We start from the raw sequence: 17,462 nt of genomic DNA, 5'->3' as shown, positions 1-17,462 counted from the left end.
AAAGCTATGTGCTGTTGAGGTGGTGCATTAACAGGGTCCCTGCCCTTACACTGTGGCGTAATAGACCGGACAGGCGTGCAAGGTAAACGCATATTAATGAAAGATAACAGACACCTCTTCTGGCACCAAAACGGGCAGAAATGCGGTCTAGTGCCTGGGGTGTTGGTGACTTTTTAACTAGGAGACAGACATTCATTCTAATCTTACATACTACTTACCCAAATGGCGTGATCCTTGGCAGGTCGCTATATTTCAGTGTCAGTCAGTTCTCTCGAAAGTTACAAGAACCTGGTTAACACGCAACCATACAGTGTGGTGTTGTAGTATGAGTGCCAAGAAACTGTAAAGCTTTGCAGAGAAAAGTCCTCATTTAGGAGAGAGTATGCACACAAGCTGAATCGAACAGCCAACAACTGAAATAACTCTTTCCAAATGTAATAATACACATATGTATACATTTATATATATGCATAAATAGCTCAGGTCGTTAAGTGCTATGTGCTGAGACCTGTCTGGGCTCAAGCTCTAGTCGCGGGTGTGTATCCCAGCAGGAGAACTCAGCCTTTCAACCTCGTAAGACCAACACACTGAGTGCCATTAAAGTGTCTAATAGAAATGCCTGCTACTTACAATGCTACACAAAGGGAAACGCTATATTATGCACCAAGCGCTACGCAAAAACAAGTTCTTTTTATGTTACGTCCAAGATTTGTCAAGATTAATGCCAGTTGTACATAAGCATGCAATAAAAAAAAAGAAGCAGAAAACTTCCAATCACAAGCCCCGTCACCCATGAAGGACCTCGATCCAGCGACGTCATCAATGAAGGACCCTTAGATCCAGCCTTAAAGTTCCTTCTCAGATCAGACAGTGGTAGTATTAGAGATCTTCCCTGTGGCACTACTCTGCTGGCAGCACTGATCCAAGCATATCCGCACATCTGGATGGATTGAAGCTGCCACCAAGCTCCCATCTGTCGGTTTCCTAATTGCTATGTGGAGTATTTTTACTCCCTTTTCTGGCTACGGAGTATTTTCCTGTTTTTATCTGTAGGGCTGTGAATGATACCCAACGGAGTTCTATGTGAATTCCAAGTTTGAAAACCACTACTGAATAAAGGGTTTTCCAGGAAGGTAAGGGGGAAAGTATAGGGGTGAGCATGGGGGAAGCTGAAGTATCAGTGCCGGATTATACCCTGTGGAGACCCCTAAGCAGTCAAAATGTCGGTGGCCCCATCGCATACGTTTTTAATTTTCGGCACCGCTTCAGTACCTCTTATTATTTTGATCCATTGTTGCAGGGCCCCTAAAAGGAGTGGGGCCCATAGGCTGGTCCCTACTTGGCCTAATGGGTAATCCGGCACTGTGAAGTATTGCACGGTTGTCTGTTCTGGTACCTCCGGTGTCTTTTCCACATAAAAACGTCCCAGAAAAGAATCATCAAATGTGTCTATACTTTAATATTGGAAACAGTATTGCTGAGGTGTGCCAGGCTGTGGAAGCGCTTGAGCGTATCCCAATAGAAGAAAACCACTTCAATCAATCAATTCTAGCTGCTGCATACTTGTGGAACAAGTAGGCACCTTAAACCTACTACACATCAAAAAGAAACAGTAATTGTTTCACGACTAGATGCGCTGCTAGCTCACACAGAATAAACGTATGATTGGTTAGCGATTGTAAATGTCACAATTTATCCAAGTCAATATACACAAGTGCTTCTCAAAGAAGACTCAAACAGACATTGAGTTGTTTTATTCTGTTCATTTGTTGTGTTCAATTGTCAGAGTGATTTGCCAACACGTGTTTCGACCTCCACAGGTCTTTTTCAAGGCAAAGCTCTGCACCAAACAAGTAATGTAAAATCATATGGATACATAGCACAGAATTTCAACAAAATAAACATTGAAAATAATCAATTGTGAATACCCCAACATATGGACAAGGGCATAGATTACAGGGAAAACATAAACCCATAAAACAAAGTATACATTACCAAGTCCCATTGTCAACAAATAAACAGGAACATGCCATCATGAATAACAGCCCCAACAGCGCATAAAAAGAAGAAAGAAGGGAGAAGCATATGCACATTGAGCATGTGGTATCAAAAACCAAAGTAATGGGTATAACATGCGGTCTATATAACATTTATGCAATGTGTTCAATTTAATGAGTACTTTAATATTGAGCAAACTCCCACCGGTACAATATTTTGCACTGCCGAAAATGTTTATGCGATTTCGGCACCCTATAGTGTGCAATTGGGGATTCGTGCAGGGGGCCAGTGGGTGGAAGGTTGGCAAAAGGGGTTCCATTACAGGTGGGTGACGTGGTGAATTGACACCAATGTCAGAGGTATTCACACCACCCAGTTACCAGGATTGAGGTGTTACTCCTTGCACACTGCAGGGTGTTGGACACAGGGTGCTGGAGGGAGGAACAGGTATGCATAGACAGGCTTTACGCCTAGTTATGCGTACCATCTGCTACTGCTGGCAATCTCCTTGGTACCACTGGCGCTGTGTCTAACCTCTGCGGCCTACCGGCCCTCACATTTCAATATCAGGGAGTCATTTTTGAACAGAGGGAAAAAAAAAACACTTAGGGCCTAAAATAAATCACTTTGGTTTTCGGCCCGCTATGTGTGTTTAGTCCCATTCACCTTTTCAAAACAGTGGGAGCCGCTGCCACAAGCAATCCCTGAAGGAGTGTCATATTTTCCACTATCGCACTTGTCATATGATGTTCACAATTATTAATGTGTAGGGAGCTATACTCAGTGGTCGAAGTATACGAAAAGAAGTAGTGGAACTATGTTCCGCGCACACAATCCCCACAAACCTGACAGCCACAACCCCTCCCACACACAATACACCCCCCAAACACTTGCACCTGCTGTTTAAGGGATCGTGCAGTGCAGTGCACTGAAAGTGAAGGTTTCAACTTCTTCCTACACTTTTATTTTAAAACAAAACCATTCCGGAACGGTTTCTTTTTAAAATAAAAGTATAGGAGCTGTACAAGGTAATTTAAAAAAGTATAGGAGCACCGCTCCCAACAGCTCCCGCTCACTTCGACCACTGGCTATACTCTTCTGTATCGTGTGTTTGTGTGCGTGAATTCAGTGATTTTTTTTCTAGCTGCTGTGTGAATCCTGAATCCCATCACAATAAATAATCCTCGTTTTTACCCAACTGGTTTCCAGACAGATTTCTTTAAAATTTCCAGATTGATGTAGAATGTGTTTTGGTGCTCCACATATCCACTTCATTTAAACACAATCAACTGTGTCTGCGCATGAAACAACACAACGCAGAGATCGCAATATGTGGATGTAAAATTAAATGTAATAGTAGGACATGCGGTCTATTGGGTGAATTGGAGACGGTGAAACAGGCCCAGGCCCCAGCTTTCCCACTTAACCTACATGTGTGATCCTGGGCAAATCACGTGACCTCATAGGGCCTCATTTTCCTCAGCGCACTATGAAAGCAAACCCGATGAGCCATTTATCTTGCATTCTCGCCTTTACATGGCATAAGATGAGAGTATTGAGGCTGCGCTTAGCAACAGTACCACACATGGGCTTGTGAGGATGCCTCTTAGCCTGCTGTGTAGGCCTACTCTGAAACAAGATGATGGAACTCTTATGGCATATGAGGCTGTGCTTAGCATAGTGCAGCAGAGCCTGGCATGTGAGCCACTTTTCAGCATGTTATGGCTATGTCTGTCATAGGAGGCTTTCACAAATATAAGATGGCAGTGACTGGCCATATGAGGCAGCACTGGCATAAGAAGGCAGAGCTGCTTTCCTGTTATGATGGATCTGCATATATATCATGACTGCACCCATTAAGCATTGTGGCAGCACCATAGTTATATACAGTTAACAAAATAAAATAGCCTTTTGTCTGCTTTAGTAATATCTATTTTGTTAATCATACACTTATTGAAATTGGTTTCATAACTTTGAAATGCCACGTCTTGTGATGTCACCAGGGCCTTAGGTCATGTGGCATCACATCCTATGACGGTTTTAGGGTCAAAGGCTGGTGACATCGTTGCGTGTGTGTGTGTGTGTTAGATCAATTCTGCAACCCCTGACGTTTTGGTGAGTTGACGCCCCTGCTGGTCTGGGGGGGGGTAATGTCCAATTTAGGGGACGTAATTTGCGGTGATGTTGGATGAAGTTTGGGATATATTTGGATAAATTGTTGAGAACAGGAAGTTCCCGCCCCCAGAGTTGTCAAATTCATACCTTCCTTTTCAAACCCTTTGCTCAGCTACCGCCAACTCTCTGATGGTCACACACTTCTCCAAGCAGAGAGTGGGAGGTAGATCTCTCTCCTCCACAGGTGCCTCCCTCTGGAATGGTCTCCATGCCCCTCTCAAACTTGATCAGGACCACATGAAGTTCCGGAAGCTGCTCAAGACCTTGCTTTTCTTCTCTGCTTTCTCTCTCTCTCTCCCCTACTGACCTACCTGCCTGTGGCACCCACTGGTTGCCTGGGTACTCACAGAGTCTCATTGGGTACCAGGCTCCTCCATGATCAGTCTCCCCTGCAATGCCTCCAGGCCTACCACTCACTTAGGACTTAGGGGCTGTAACTGTAACCTTTACAGCCCTGGGCCTCCTTGCACTTATGCAGAGACGTGCTGCCCTGGCTGCACTCACTCCGAGCATTGCTACCCTGATATTACTTCCCCTCCCCTCTCCCTGCCACTTGCAAGATCTGAATGACACACGGCCTAGTAAGATCGTTTGTCTTGTCCTCTTCCCTCACCCCCCCCTTGTCTTGTCAAGCCTAGAAACACTTGTGTACAGGAGTGTTATAAATGACATATATCATTTCATTAGACCTCATCTGCTGTCCCAGGGCCTCATCCTGAAACTCTACAACGAGTAAGCAGCCAACATCAGACTATGCATGTTTTGCAATTTAGCACTTGTTTGGTGACCCGTCGTCCCAAGTGATCTCTGTGCGCTATAGGATATTAATAAAGGTGCCATCAAGGTAAAGTGGGTTGGCTGTCTTTGCTGATAATGTCAAGTTTTAAGTTGCTTCTAAACTCGGGATTACTAGATTTTGCAGGTTTTTTTGGAGGGGAACGGGATTCCAGAGAGGAGGGGACTCGAGATTTCACGAAGAGTAGGGGCTGAAATTCCCATTGAGAAACTCCAGCATGCTCAAATAGCAATGTGAATGATAACTACAGCATACAAGTTCGGTTCAGTGTGTAAGGCGTGTCGCTTTTGGGGATAAGTGGAAACTCCAAGGTGGTCTGGCAAGCATACGCCTGGCAGTCTCCCAAAACCTCAATATATCCGGGGTTCCCACTACCCCAACAGCCACTTTGTTTTTCTTTCCACAAAGGGAATTCAAACCTGCGCAATGGCAGTGACTAGCCAGTGTCACATTCCCCTGTGCTATTCTGTAGACATTGGATATGTGTCAAGCAGTCTATTAAATGGAACAAAAGAAATTGAGAACAAATGTAATAGCACAGTGCAATGCGACATAGGCTTGTCACCACCTGACCGTCTGCCAGGCTCAGACCTGACTATAGGGCAATGCCCAAACCAAAAACACAAATTGCTGGTGTGGGTTCGTTTCTTTTGGTCAGCGCGGGCCACTTTTATGGCCAATGTGGGCCAGTTTGATGAGCTATTTCACTCTGCATCTGGTCGTTTTTGATCATTTTTGCTGAATAAATACTATTTAAATTTGACAATTTGCATTGCATTTCATCGAAAAACTTCCCCATGGCTTCTATTCAAACTGCCTGTCACAACAGCAACCCCACAGGTAATATAGCTCAGTGGCAACGCGCGCAGCGCAACACAGTTTCGAATACCGGGCCCGCGCTTAGAAACTTCTTCGGTATTAAGCGCCTTATTAAAAAACGATTAGAATCGGTGCCCGAGACAATTGTATGCCGCAGTCCGACCCTGCGGCCTCTGCAGACAACACACAAACAGTTGGAAAGTCCGACACGCGTTCACCAGATCCTGGAGGGAAACATACGCACTTTTCTTTTCTGAGTCTGTCCAGATTCTCTCTTCTCTTACATTCACGTAATCGACAGGTTTGAAATACGCAAAATCGGAAAACAGAAATCAAGTATTCCTAATTCCGATTGCCTGGCTAGGCCTATTCCAACGCAAGTCCCAATGCAGGAGTTCACTGGAGCGTGGTCTCCACTATGAGGGGGAAGTTCGATTGCTTGATGTAGGTTCCATCGGGGCCGGAAATTGGTCCAAGCAGAACAAAATTAACAAACCTTTGCGAGTTGCAATTGCTAGATTTTCATGACAAACGGTGAAGTATCCAGGGTACGTTTTGTGACCAGTATGGCAAATAGTGTATTTTAATGCATGTTCCACCATAAAATGGTTAAAACGTCCATAACTACTCAAATATGTCATCAAATTGGCCTCGATTGTTCATGTCGCATTTCTATTGTAATGTGATTGATCAAGTTACCATGACATATGATCATGTTTGACGGCCTTACAATTCCATGTTTTGGGAGGATAGCTCAGCGGCAATGTGCTCGTCGCAAGACGACACGAAACAACACAGGTTCAATCCCCGGATCCGCGCTTAAGAACCTCTGGGTATTTTAAGCGCATTGTAAATAGCAACTAGGCCATAATCCTCTAACAGCGCTGTGGGAGCGCTTTAAAAATGCAAATATAAAAAAATAAATAGGGCAGTTAGGCTCATTGGAGTCGTCGTGTTTACTCATGCTGTAACGATGTCTTGTCATTAAAAGTCCTTGCTTTAAACAGCTGTGAAAGAGTTTGCATAGCAGGCCGCATAAGAAAGGGCGTTAGGGCAGACTTCTAAAAAAGATGCCTTCATAAAGGACAATAAAGTCAACAGTCGTGTATTCCCGAGCCCTTAGTTAAAGGACCGGTGGATCTAGTTCTGGATTGATCTGGTATTTCCTGAAGGTTGCAGCGCGGTCTTTGACAGAGTTAAGGCTTACTGCCCTCCCGATGAAAATGTTTACATCCAAAAACACACATTAGCAACGCCAATAGTTTTGACTTTTGAGTAGGCATTTGCCAGGCATGGCCGTAGTGGTGTTACTGGCCATCGATGGTAGCGACTGCCCAATGTTGCGAGTACCTGGTCATTTAATAGCAGTGCCTGACAAATGCTTAATACACACAAGCCAAAACTGTTGGCTTTACCAATGCTTGTTTTTAACAGGACTTCAGTGAAGAACACGCATAGTGGTTATTAATAGACTGGCTGAAGGCAGACCTGGTTTAGGCATATTTATTGGACCAGTAGCGCGTTTACAGCTCCAATTAAGTCATTCACTCTTAAAAGACTGCTTTGAAAAAACACTGGCAGGCACATCGAACACACCATTTTATGGTAAGGCTTGATAAAGCTAGCTCAAAGAGATCTCAGGAGGATATGTTTTGGGCTGGGAGGGGCAGTAAGTGGGTGATAATGGCCATAGAGAGGAACTTGCTCATGGTCAGTCAATGGGTAGGTAAATACCCATGCCTACATGTTTTGTGTCACTCCTCATATGCCATTACCCCCTGGCTGTACTGTCATGCAATAGTGTTGGCTTATAAGTAGTTCCAACTAATAGCCAAAACTAAAAAGAGAGGCATGGGTTCCTGACATCGTGATGCAACTCATTTACTTACCGTTTCTTCTCCACACATGGTAACCAAGAAGCACGTGCCCATACAGTATTGTTACATGTTCCATGTAATAATGTCCCCACAGAAAACTGCAACGTTTCCGCAATTTTTTTGCATGGCGATATTTTTGAGGGGACATTATTACATGGAACCGTCTAATGGAAGATCAAACATAACTTAATCTGTAGGTGTTGATTACAATTGATAAAACTATGTAGAAAATGTAGGATTGCCACTATTTCTGCCAATGTATTTGTGGACAGGGCTACGTTGGAGGCCTGACTGCCACGGTTCCATGTGTTAATATCCCCACAAAAATATCACCATACAAAAATATTGCCATATTTTTGTGCCAATATTAAGGCATGCAACCTGCGGGGGACACCCCTGAAACCCCCACATTATTTTTAAAGGAGCGGGGGACACCCCTGCAACCCCAGCTCCTAAAAATCCCAAAAATGACCCCCCCCCAAAATATCGCCTATGGCTGTTCCAGACGACCATATATACGCTGATATTTTTGGTGGGGATAATATGTAGTGATACCGCTGCCACTGATTAGCAGCTATGATAACTTGAAAGCTCCCACTCACTTGTTGGAGTTTGACAGGAGTCTGGGTCCGGTGGGAATTCTGTAAAGCCTCATTCTTTTCTGGCAAGCACACAAAGGTGATTACACCCGTGGTTACTTATGATGGCAGCATTTTTTTCTTGGTTTGATTTTAAGCACACCATCCATTGAAAAGAAACACATGCAGTTTTCTTCACCCAAACCTGCATCAACAGCAAAAACCTACAGTAAAGATTGTTTATTTTTTTATAGTAAGAAAAGTGTGTTAATAGTTTAAAATGAAACTGTTTGCACATAATTAACAATGTGGAGGATAACATATGATAAAAAAAGAAATCGTGATATTACAAGAAGAAGAAAACGATATACTGAACAAACAACATACTAAACAGGCAAACATTGTGCTCTCTCCATGTGCTAAAATGAAGTGCTACTGGATAAAACAATTAAGAGAATTGGACAACAATTGTGAGGCTAAGGAGCCCATGTCATGTCTAAGCCATTTTCCAACTTTGCCAGTTCTGGTTCAATTATAATTCAAAACTTCATCAATGCTATGACTAGGGAAGAGAATCAGGATATGCCCCCTACATCGAGGCAACAGCATCCCTCAATCCTGCTATGATTGAAATCTGTGGCTTGAAAAACACTCTTAAAATGGCTTCCGCGCTGCCCTGCTTTGCACCCTCCGAAATGCCTGGATGGACACTCAGCTGCTTCCAGCATCCTGAGTGGGTGTCCCCACCAGCAAATCCTGAGGCTCATGCGAGCCGGGAGGTGATGCCGGGCCCAGGCCAAAGGCCCTGGTCTAAGGCCCCTATCTTTCCCAGAGAACACCCAAAGAAGCAGTATGTGCCCCTCAACATGGAGGCATCAGCATCCCTCAATCATGCTATGATTGAAATCTGTGGCTTGAAAATCACTCTTAAAATGGACACCACGCTGCCCTGCAGGTTTGCAGCCTCCCAAATGCCTGGACGGACACCCAGCTGCTTCCAGCATCGTGATTGGGTGTCCCCCCTGCAGATTCGAAGGCTCATGCGAGCCGGGAGGTGATGCGGGGCCCAGACCAAAGAGCCTGGTCTAAGGCCCCTGTCTTTCCCAGAGAACACTCAGAGAAGCATGAGATGCCCCCCAACATCGAGGTACCAGCATCCCTCAATCCTGCTATGATTGAAATCTGTGGCTTGAAAACCACTTTTAAGATGGCCCCGTGCTGCCTGCAGGTTTGCCGCCTCTGAAATGCCCGGCGGCACACTCAGCAGCTTTCAGCATCCTGATTGGGTGTTCCCTCCAGCAAATCTTGAGGCTCATGTGAGCCGGAGGCAACGCCAGGCCCAAACCAAAGGCCCTGGCCTAAGGCCACTGTCTTTCCCTGTCATTCCCAGGAAAAACCGCTCCTAACGCTCAAAGAACTGCTACCGGAACCCAGAAATCTCCTCTGACATCCGCTGCTGATTCCGGTAACCCATGCTTCGCTACAATATCACGGTAAGAAACCGATTCATTCCACACACAAAGCAACTGCCCTGCTTGCCCATCACAACTCCAGCGATGATCCCAGTGCAACTTCCCGGTACGCCCAGTACTGTGCTATCACCCACATGTATTGTGACAAACATCCTAAACCACCCACTATTCTACCACGACCAACGGCCCTCTTCACACCACCTCTGACAAGGTACTTGCCCTTCTTAGATCGTAACCGAATGCAGATACAATCATCATTGCTCACGGCCCCCTGGCCGAACAACATAGTCTTGTCCCTCCTCCCACCTCGCTGCAAGAATGAACCCCAACACCCACGCTCCTCAACCCATATTGTCGGCCCTATTGACCCCAGCACTCTACCTCCAATGCCACTGAAATCCAGTCACGAGCCCAGCAGGGCAAACAACTGCCCCATCAATGACACTCCAAAAACAACGTCCCTCATTGATGCATGCAACCCGAACACAAGCGCACATAATGGCTTGTGTGAACACCACGGACAAACGTACCTTAGAAAATATACTGTTCGCAGTGTCCATACCTTTCACTACTGCATATGCACCCTGCCGTATTGCTAATGTGATGTGCTCTACTGCAAGTGTGCCCTGCCCTAGTGCAAATGCAATGTGCTCTACTGCAAGTGTGCCCTGCCCTAGTGCTAATGTGATGTGCTCTAATGCAAGTGTGTCCTGCCCTAGTGCTAATGTGATGTGCTCTACTGCAAGTGTGCCCTGCCCTAATGCTAATGTGATGTGCTCTAATGCTACTGTGCCCTGCCCTAGTGCTAATGTAATGTGCTCTACTGCAAATGTGCCCTGCCCTACTGCTGATGTGATGTGCTGTACTGCAAGTGTGCTCTGCCCTAGTACTAATGTGATGTGCTCTACTGCAAGTGTGCCCTGCCCTAATGCTAATGTGAAGTGCTCTACTGCAAGTGTGCCCTGCCCTAGTGCTAATGTGATGTGCTATACTGAAAGTGTGCCCTGTCCTAATGCAAATGTAATATGCTCTACTGCAAGTGTGCCCTGCCCTAATGCTAATGTGATCTACTCTACTGCAATTTTGCCCTGCTCTTCTGCAAATGTACCCTGTAATTTCACCATTGTTACTCTCGATGAGCAAAAACCACATTTTTCTGTCCCATTACCCTACACCTACAAGGCGCATACCTATTACCCACATTTCCAGGAAACAATACCCCATCCTGCCCTTTCTTACCTTCCCTGTACTGGATCGGTTCGCCAATACACCAAAGAGTACCAGCAGCAGCTCCCAAGCACCAGCCTGCCTCCACTGAACCCGCCACCGACATGACCAAACCCACATCAAAATCACACCATCACCCACACAATCTAGCACTCAGCCCCACCATCCAACCACCAGCCACAACTCCAGTGGAGGTGTCGCCATCATATCCAAATCATCCCTCCCAACAGAGTCGCCCCCTTCCACCACCACCTGGCTATGAACTTCTACTAGCCAAAATTGAATCCAACCCCCAATCCACCATCAACATACTACTCCTATACCGCCAACCCAAAACCTCAAGCGCCCCCGACACCGACATCCCCCTGCTCATTGCCCCTCTCCTTAAGCCTAAAACTAAATTCCTGCTCCTAGAAGATTTCAACGTAGGCTACAAAGACCCCTCCAACCCAAAGGCTACAGCCCTCACCACATCCCTTGAAGAAATGAACTTCTTCCAATTTGTGTCCTCCTCCACCCACGACAAACACTGCATCCTCGACTGGATCCTACCCACCAACCTATGCATGCAAGTGACCTCCACAGACCCTGTACCATGGACGGACCACGCACTGATCCACTTTGACATGCTGCCCACCCCTACCCCCACCCACGTGGCAGGTACGACCTCCAATCATCACTGCTAGGCACATCCACAAACTGACCAAACAACTACTTGAACCCACCAACCTTGCCGCCCATAAAGCGTGACCAGACACCACCGACACCAAAGCCATCCTCACTACCTACAATTCAGCACTCCTCAGTGCCCTAGACCAGCATGCCCCACTCAAGATCACATCTCGAAAAAAAATAAAACAACCATCACAACTGGGTCACAGAAGAACTAATAACTCTCTAAAAACTCAAACATGCCCAAGAACACCTATGGTGCAAAAATCCGACCCCCACCAATAAGAAAGCCTTCAATACCATTGCCCACGCCTATAAAACAGCTATCCTGATACTTTGCCCGTGTCTCCCCTTCAGATATAACCTCCACCATAGGTCACCTCAAAGCCACAAACTGCATAGGTGACATATGCCCAGCCCACCTCATTAAGATGTGCACTGACTCACTTGCACCTACAATTGCCAATTTAATCAATGCCTCCTTCAACTCCAACATGGTTCCCAACCCCATCAAAGAAGTCTGGGTCACACCACTCCTGAAAAACCTTCCCTTGACCCCACCCTCCCTATCAACTACTGCCCTATCACCACAGTACCATACCTTCTGAACATTCTTGACCTCCTTGCCTACCAAAAACTCTAAACGGAGCTTGAAACCCACAACCTCCTAGGCTCCTGCCAATCAGGTGTTAGGCCCAGACATACCACAGACTCAGCCCTTCTCGACTTTTGCCACCATCTCACTGCCACCTTCAACCTCTACATGGATGCATCCAGTTGGTTCCAATACTTCCTATCTGGACGATCCTCCAGGGTCTTGGCCGGGGCCGGAGCAGCTGACCACATCCCTGTCTCCTATAGTGTCCCACAAGCATTCTGCCTCTCGCCCAGTCTGTAAAATATGTATACAAAGCCACTCTTTGACCACCAGGACAGCCTTAACATCCCATACACAAACTTCGTTGATGACACAAAAGTCCTCATCAAACTCACCGGCAACCACAAATTAGATTCCACCAACATCAACCACATCTACAGCATCATCCAGGCTTGGATGGTTACACACCAGCTATGCCCGAATCATGACAAAATTGAGCTCTCATCGTCAGCTCCCCACACCGCCTCAAAAACCTCGACTCCACCTTTACCTCTTTCTGCATCGATGGTAACATCACCCCTGTATCACCACAATGCAGACACTGATTAAGATCTTAATGTCTGATATCATGAATACTGGGGCATTCCAGCAAGAAGTGCCTGGCCGTCTCTTGCCCTAGTTTGTGATCACATAATAAACAGCATCTGTTATTAGGGGAAACACCAATCCTAGGGCCAAGAGTGGCCAAACAAGGTAGTTGATTGAGAGGTAGTAATAAGAATTTCCTTCCTAAATTAGGACATGGGAACTTGAACAAATGAGGCTAGGGCTGACCGATCATTACGCTAAGTGCAGCTTTCAAGATTCTGTGTGTACTTTTTGTCCAGCCCAAACTCACGATTTTATGTTACCCCATGTACATGGCTTTTTATTTAGTTGCAAAACCATGTTGTCCTATGGGAAAGACCATTCAATCAAATCTACAAATGAGATTACACGCTTGTGAATTGAGTTCAGCCGCACATAGTTGCCTTGATCAATGGCCAACGCACCAGGGCCCAGACAGTGCATTTATACACTTCTATATATAACATATCTTCCCTTATCATAGACATCCCAAACAAGGAAGGAATACCCAGTTCTGATCTAATGTCCAAAATAGGAACAAAGTTGGAAAGATCTAATATCTTTCACCAAGTGATTCCTTCAATCACATCCAGTTTGTTTCTGGTATACTACAGGCCAACACATGTCCCATAAAGTGTAGTAGGCGCCACACTGCTACCATATAGCTGGATGGTATCTTTCAAGCAAACACCATTGAACCGCTGAAGAGCTCACAATTTGTTAAGAATATTAGTGGCAATATTCTCCCAGATTACCTGCTCATTGTGTTTGTTATGAAAAAGGGTGCTCAGATAAATATAGGTATTGCCACATTCTAATTTAGAATTGCTAAATGTCAAGACGCCACAAAGGCAGCTTTTCTTCTTACCAAAATACATAACTTTGGGTTTGGACAGATTGCTGGCTAGGTCACGCTGAGAGGAGAACACCATATGGTGGTATCATCCAAAATGATGTCATCAGCATAGCCCAGCCATTTAACATGTATGCCTTTGATCCTGGGGGTAAGTTATTAATTTATTTAAGTCTGTCCGGGAGGTCATTGATGTTTAAGTTGAAAAGGAGTGTCGCCAACATGCTTCGAATCCCAGTTAGTGCTGATATTTCTAGTGATGTGCCCCAGATGATCGAGTTTGACCAGAACCGATGTACCTGTGTAGAGCTGGACTATCCCTTTGTGGAGCCCCTTAGGCTCTCCCCAAGGATCAAGTTTAGTCAATCACAGGGTCTTGTTGACCGAATCAAAGGCTACAGAATAGTCTATGAAAGCAGTGCACAGAGGAATGTTGCCTGCTCTAGCTTCCTTTTAAGTAGTACAATTTTTGGGTAGTACTGTGGCCTTTCCTGAAACCAGCCTGAAATGGATCTAAAACGTGTTTCTCCTCCGCCCAATGGGTCAGATCCCTTCATGGAATGCTGGCAAAGATATTTCCCAGAACATCTAATAAGGCCAAAAGCCAATAATTGGCTGGGTCTGAACAATCTCTAAAGATTCCAAAATGCCCCTTTGATAGTGTATGGTTGGGTATTGTGACATGGTACATTAGGTAGCTTATTAAATTGTACAAGTTGTTTTATAAAGTATTTAGTTTAATGATGATATATTTCATGGATGTACCCTACCATACTTGGCCCTAATTCAAATTGGACCTCCAAATGGAGTGGTCCGATTTGGGCAGGTGTATTCGGCTAGACAATGCACTTGATTGCACATGACTATGCAACCTTTTCAAATCTTTATTTCTTCTGAAATGCATCCAGTAAACTGCCTGAAAGGAAAGGTAAGGTGGAGACTTGTATTATGTGCACAAAAGTGGCTTCTTTCCAAAAACAACAAACTCAACGTTTTTGGTTTTAAGCAGTCTTTTTTCAAGCGTCTTTTTGAAATGCAGCTCGTGACATTTTCAAAGACAGCTGGTATAACATGGGTATCACTTCACACTGTCCAAGAGGAATGCCAAGCGCCTAAACATTAGATAGATCGCCAACAATGTGAATTTTACAGTTCCTTTTTTATATGAAGAATCCATTAACCTGGCAAGATCAGAAGACAGGGGCACATATCCTGTTTCCTTAATCTCCCACAAGATTAATGCATTCTCGACATCAAGTTCTTGGTCAGGGCAGGGTTAAAAAAGCCTCTCTGAAGCCAATCTAAATTCACTTCCTGAAAGGGGTTTTGTTGTTTAATAATCCACCAAATGTACCAACTTCCAACTGGGGGGGCTCGTGTTTGTATCCACTAAACGTGGCACTAAATATATCTCGCCTGAGATTACAATGGCAAATCACTCGCTTATTGTGTCTTTAAAAACTTCTATCAAATCACAAAATGGTTCGCCTTCCCCCTTCTTGGAGGAAGCTCTGTTCGGCAACTGCAGACATTTAGGGCCTGATTCACAGAACGTTTTCCCATGGGAATTTGTGCCATTATAAAGCGCTTCTGTGAATCACGGCCTTAATGTAAAGAGCGGCACTTGCAGAATCCCTCTCAGTAGGAGACCGCTGCATGGCTTAACAAACAGCAATTTGCATTTGAATTCTTCCAGTGCTTTTGAGACACAATGAATGCAGCACAAGACATGGAACAGGGACTGTCGTCCTGTGGGAGAGTACATTCCTGGTGTGTCTTTAGAATACACAAAGACATATGTAAATAATATTATTGACAATCATAAATATGTGTTGTGGATCACCTGTGCCTGCCTGTCAATTCATACCAACAAAATACGAAGAAAATACCAGCTGGCTTTGAAAATGACAGTACCTTTATTTAAAGACCCTTCAGCTCAAAGGTCCCAAACCTGGAAGCTCAGAGAAAGGCTTTCATCCATTTGAGGTCCATCAAATGATTACCATTTACTTGATGATAGTGAAATGCATTGTTTAAACTACAAGTCCTTATGCTCTGTGAGATATATGGATGTATTATTCTTTATATAATGAGTATCACTAATGCAACATGCATTCCGAATGGCACTCGCCGGGCCGTTACCCGGCCAAGAATCCCTCGATTCTCGGCCGGGATTCCAGCCTCCTTGCCCATGGCGGGGGCCGTAGCAGATCCTCAGCCAATGAGGAAGCTCGAAGCGTGGCCATCCCCGCTCTGCGCTCCACACGGCTGGAGGCTTCCATCGCCCCCCGCCGGGGACGCAGGTATGTTTTTTTTCAGTTTTTTGTTTCCCTCCCTCCCTTCTGCCCTTCCAACCCCACTTACCTTCTTCTCCTTTTTTTTCGGGAGCAGACGCGCCGAAAACAGTTCTGTTTCCAGCGCGTCCGCTCCTGATGGCCACCATGGAAAGGGAAAACAGACTCCGTTTTCCCTTTCCCTGCGGCCATTTTCTTGGTCTTTTTATTAATTTGATTTTTTCTGTCCAGAAACGTTTCGGGACAGAAAAAAATGCTTTTAGTGCCCCGGTCACGCAAACCTTGCGGGCCGGGGTACTAGAAGCAATGTGACCTGAGCGGCAGGGCAGTACCGACTCAGGTAATGCCCCAGGCCTTCGTTAACGATAGGCCGCTCGGGTCATATTGCTTAATTCAGAGATGCAAAGTTCGATGGGGCACAACGTTCAAGCCCCTTTCACCATTAAAGTTTAATGTTATGAGGTTGATTTTCCGGGTCATTTCATAAACAAAGCACATGCTGCATTTATATGCAGCTCCGTATGAACTGGAGTCTGTACCTGAAAGTAATGCATCCATTCCATTCAGGCCTTCTTACAGCAGCTCCTGTTTTCCCTTTTCAACTTTAGGCTTTTCAAGACGTCAAGTATTTACTGGTGTTACTTATTAAGACACCTTTGTGTGCATTGAGTATCTCAAAGTGGTTCACATGAACCTCTAATATTCAGGTCCATCACAAGTATCTATGTCTCATCTATGTTGCACATGTATCGAAAGTAACTACGGTGGTGATTTGGCACAATGCAAAAGCAAAGGACTATAGCATACCATATCTTCTGCACCAGACATCACTCTGAACAAAGCTAGTGGAACACTTCACCAGATCTAGTATTCCATAAATATTAGAATATGGTTTTATTGACCTTCCAGGATGGCGGCATGGCCTTTAATGGCCCACCAGCCCGAGGTAAGGCAGGCCCGAGTGAAGCAAGGTCCTCAGCTCGGGCTGTGGGCCGTTAAAGGCCATATCTGCCCTCCTGGCAGGGTTTGAAAGCCATTCACACCCCGGGGTTCGCCCAGTTTGCGAATGGCTTTCTTGATTTTCCATCGAGAGATCCGTGCTGCTAGCGTAGCCGATCTCCCGATGGCGGCCAGACGGGAGGAGCTGCCGGGAGAATGCTGCGGTCCGAAAAGTAAGTGGAGGGTGTGGGGAAGCAACAGGGAGACGCTCCATGTTGCCTAAAAAAAAGCGCCACCCGGGGAAGGGCCTCGGGTGTCTAGGACAGCGGGAGGGGATTGTGTATTCTCGCCTGCTGTTCCAGCCACCTGATTGGCGGAACGCCCTGCACCGGGGGCGAATAGCAGTTGAATCGTTGCAATGGTGTGTGGGCCAAATTATCTTCTGTCCAAGATGGAAAAAATAACTTGCTCAATCATAGCTACCAAGGTATTTCCATGGCTCTCATAGTGGAATATCGTATCGATTTTAGCAGAGCC

General features: G+C 45.5%; 1 protein-coding gene across 1 annotated transcript in view; it reads left to right on the top strand.

The window, feature by feature from the left end:
- Nucleotides 1-17,462, top strand: part of LOC138525808 (serine-rich adhesin for platelets-like) — a 351,204-nt gene that overhangs the window by 5,346 nt on the left and 328,396 nt on the right. The window lies entirely within an intron of this gene.

The sequence above is a fragment of the Ambystoma mexicanum genome, chromosome 7p (assembly GCF_040938575.1).
Source record: "Ambystoma mexicanum isolate Mex_15411 chromosome 7p, UKY_AmexF1_1, whole genome shotgun sequence".
NCBI lineage: Eukaryota > Metazoa > Chordata > Amphibia > Caudata > Ambystomatidae > Ambystoma > Ambystoma mexicanum.
The sequence above is the reverse complement of the archived record's forward strand: the minus strand, read 5'-3'. Positions and strand labels throughout refer to the sequence as shown.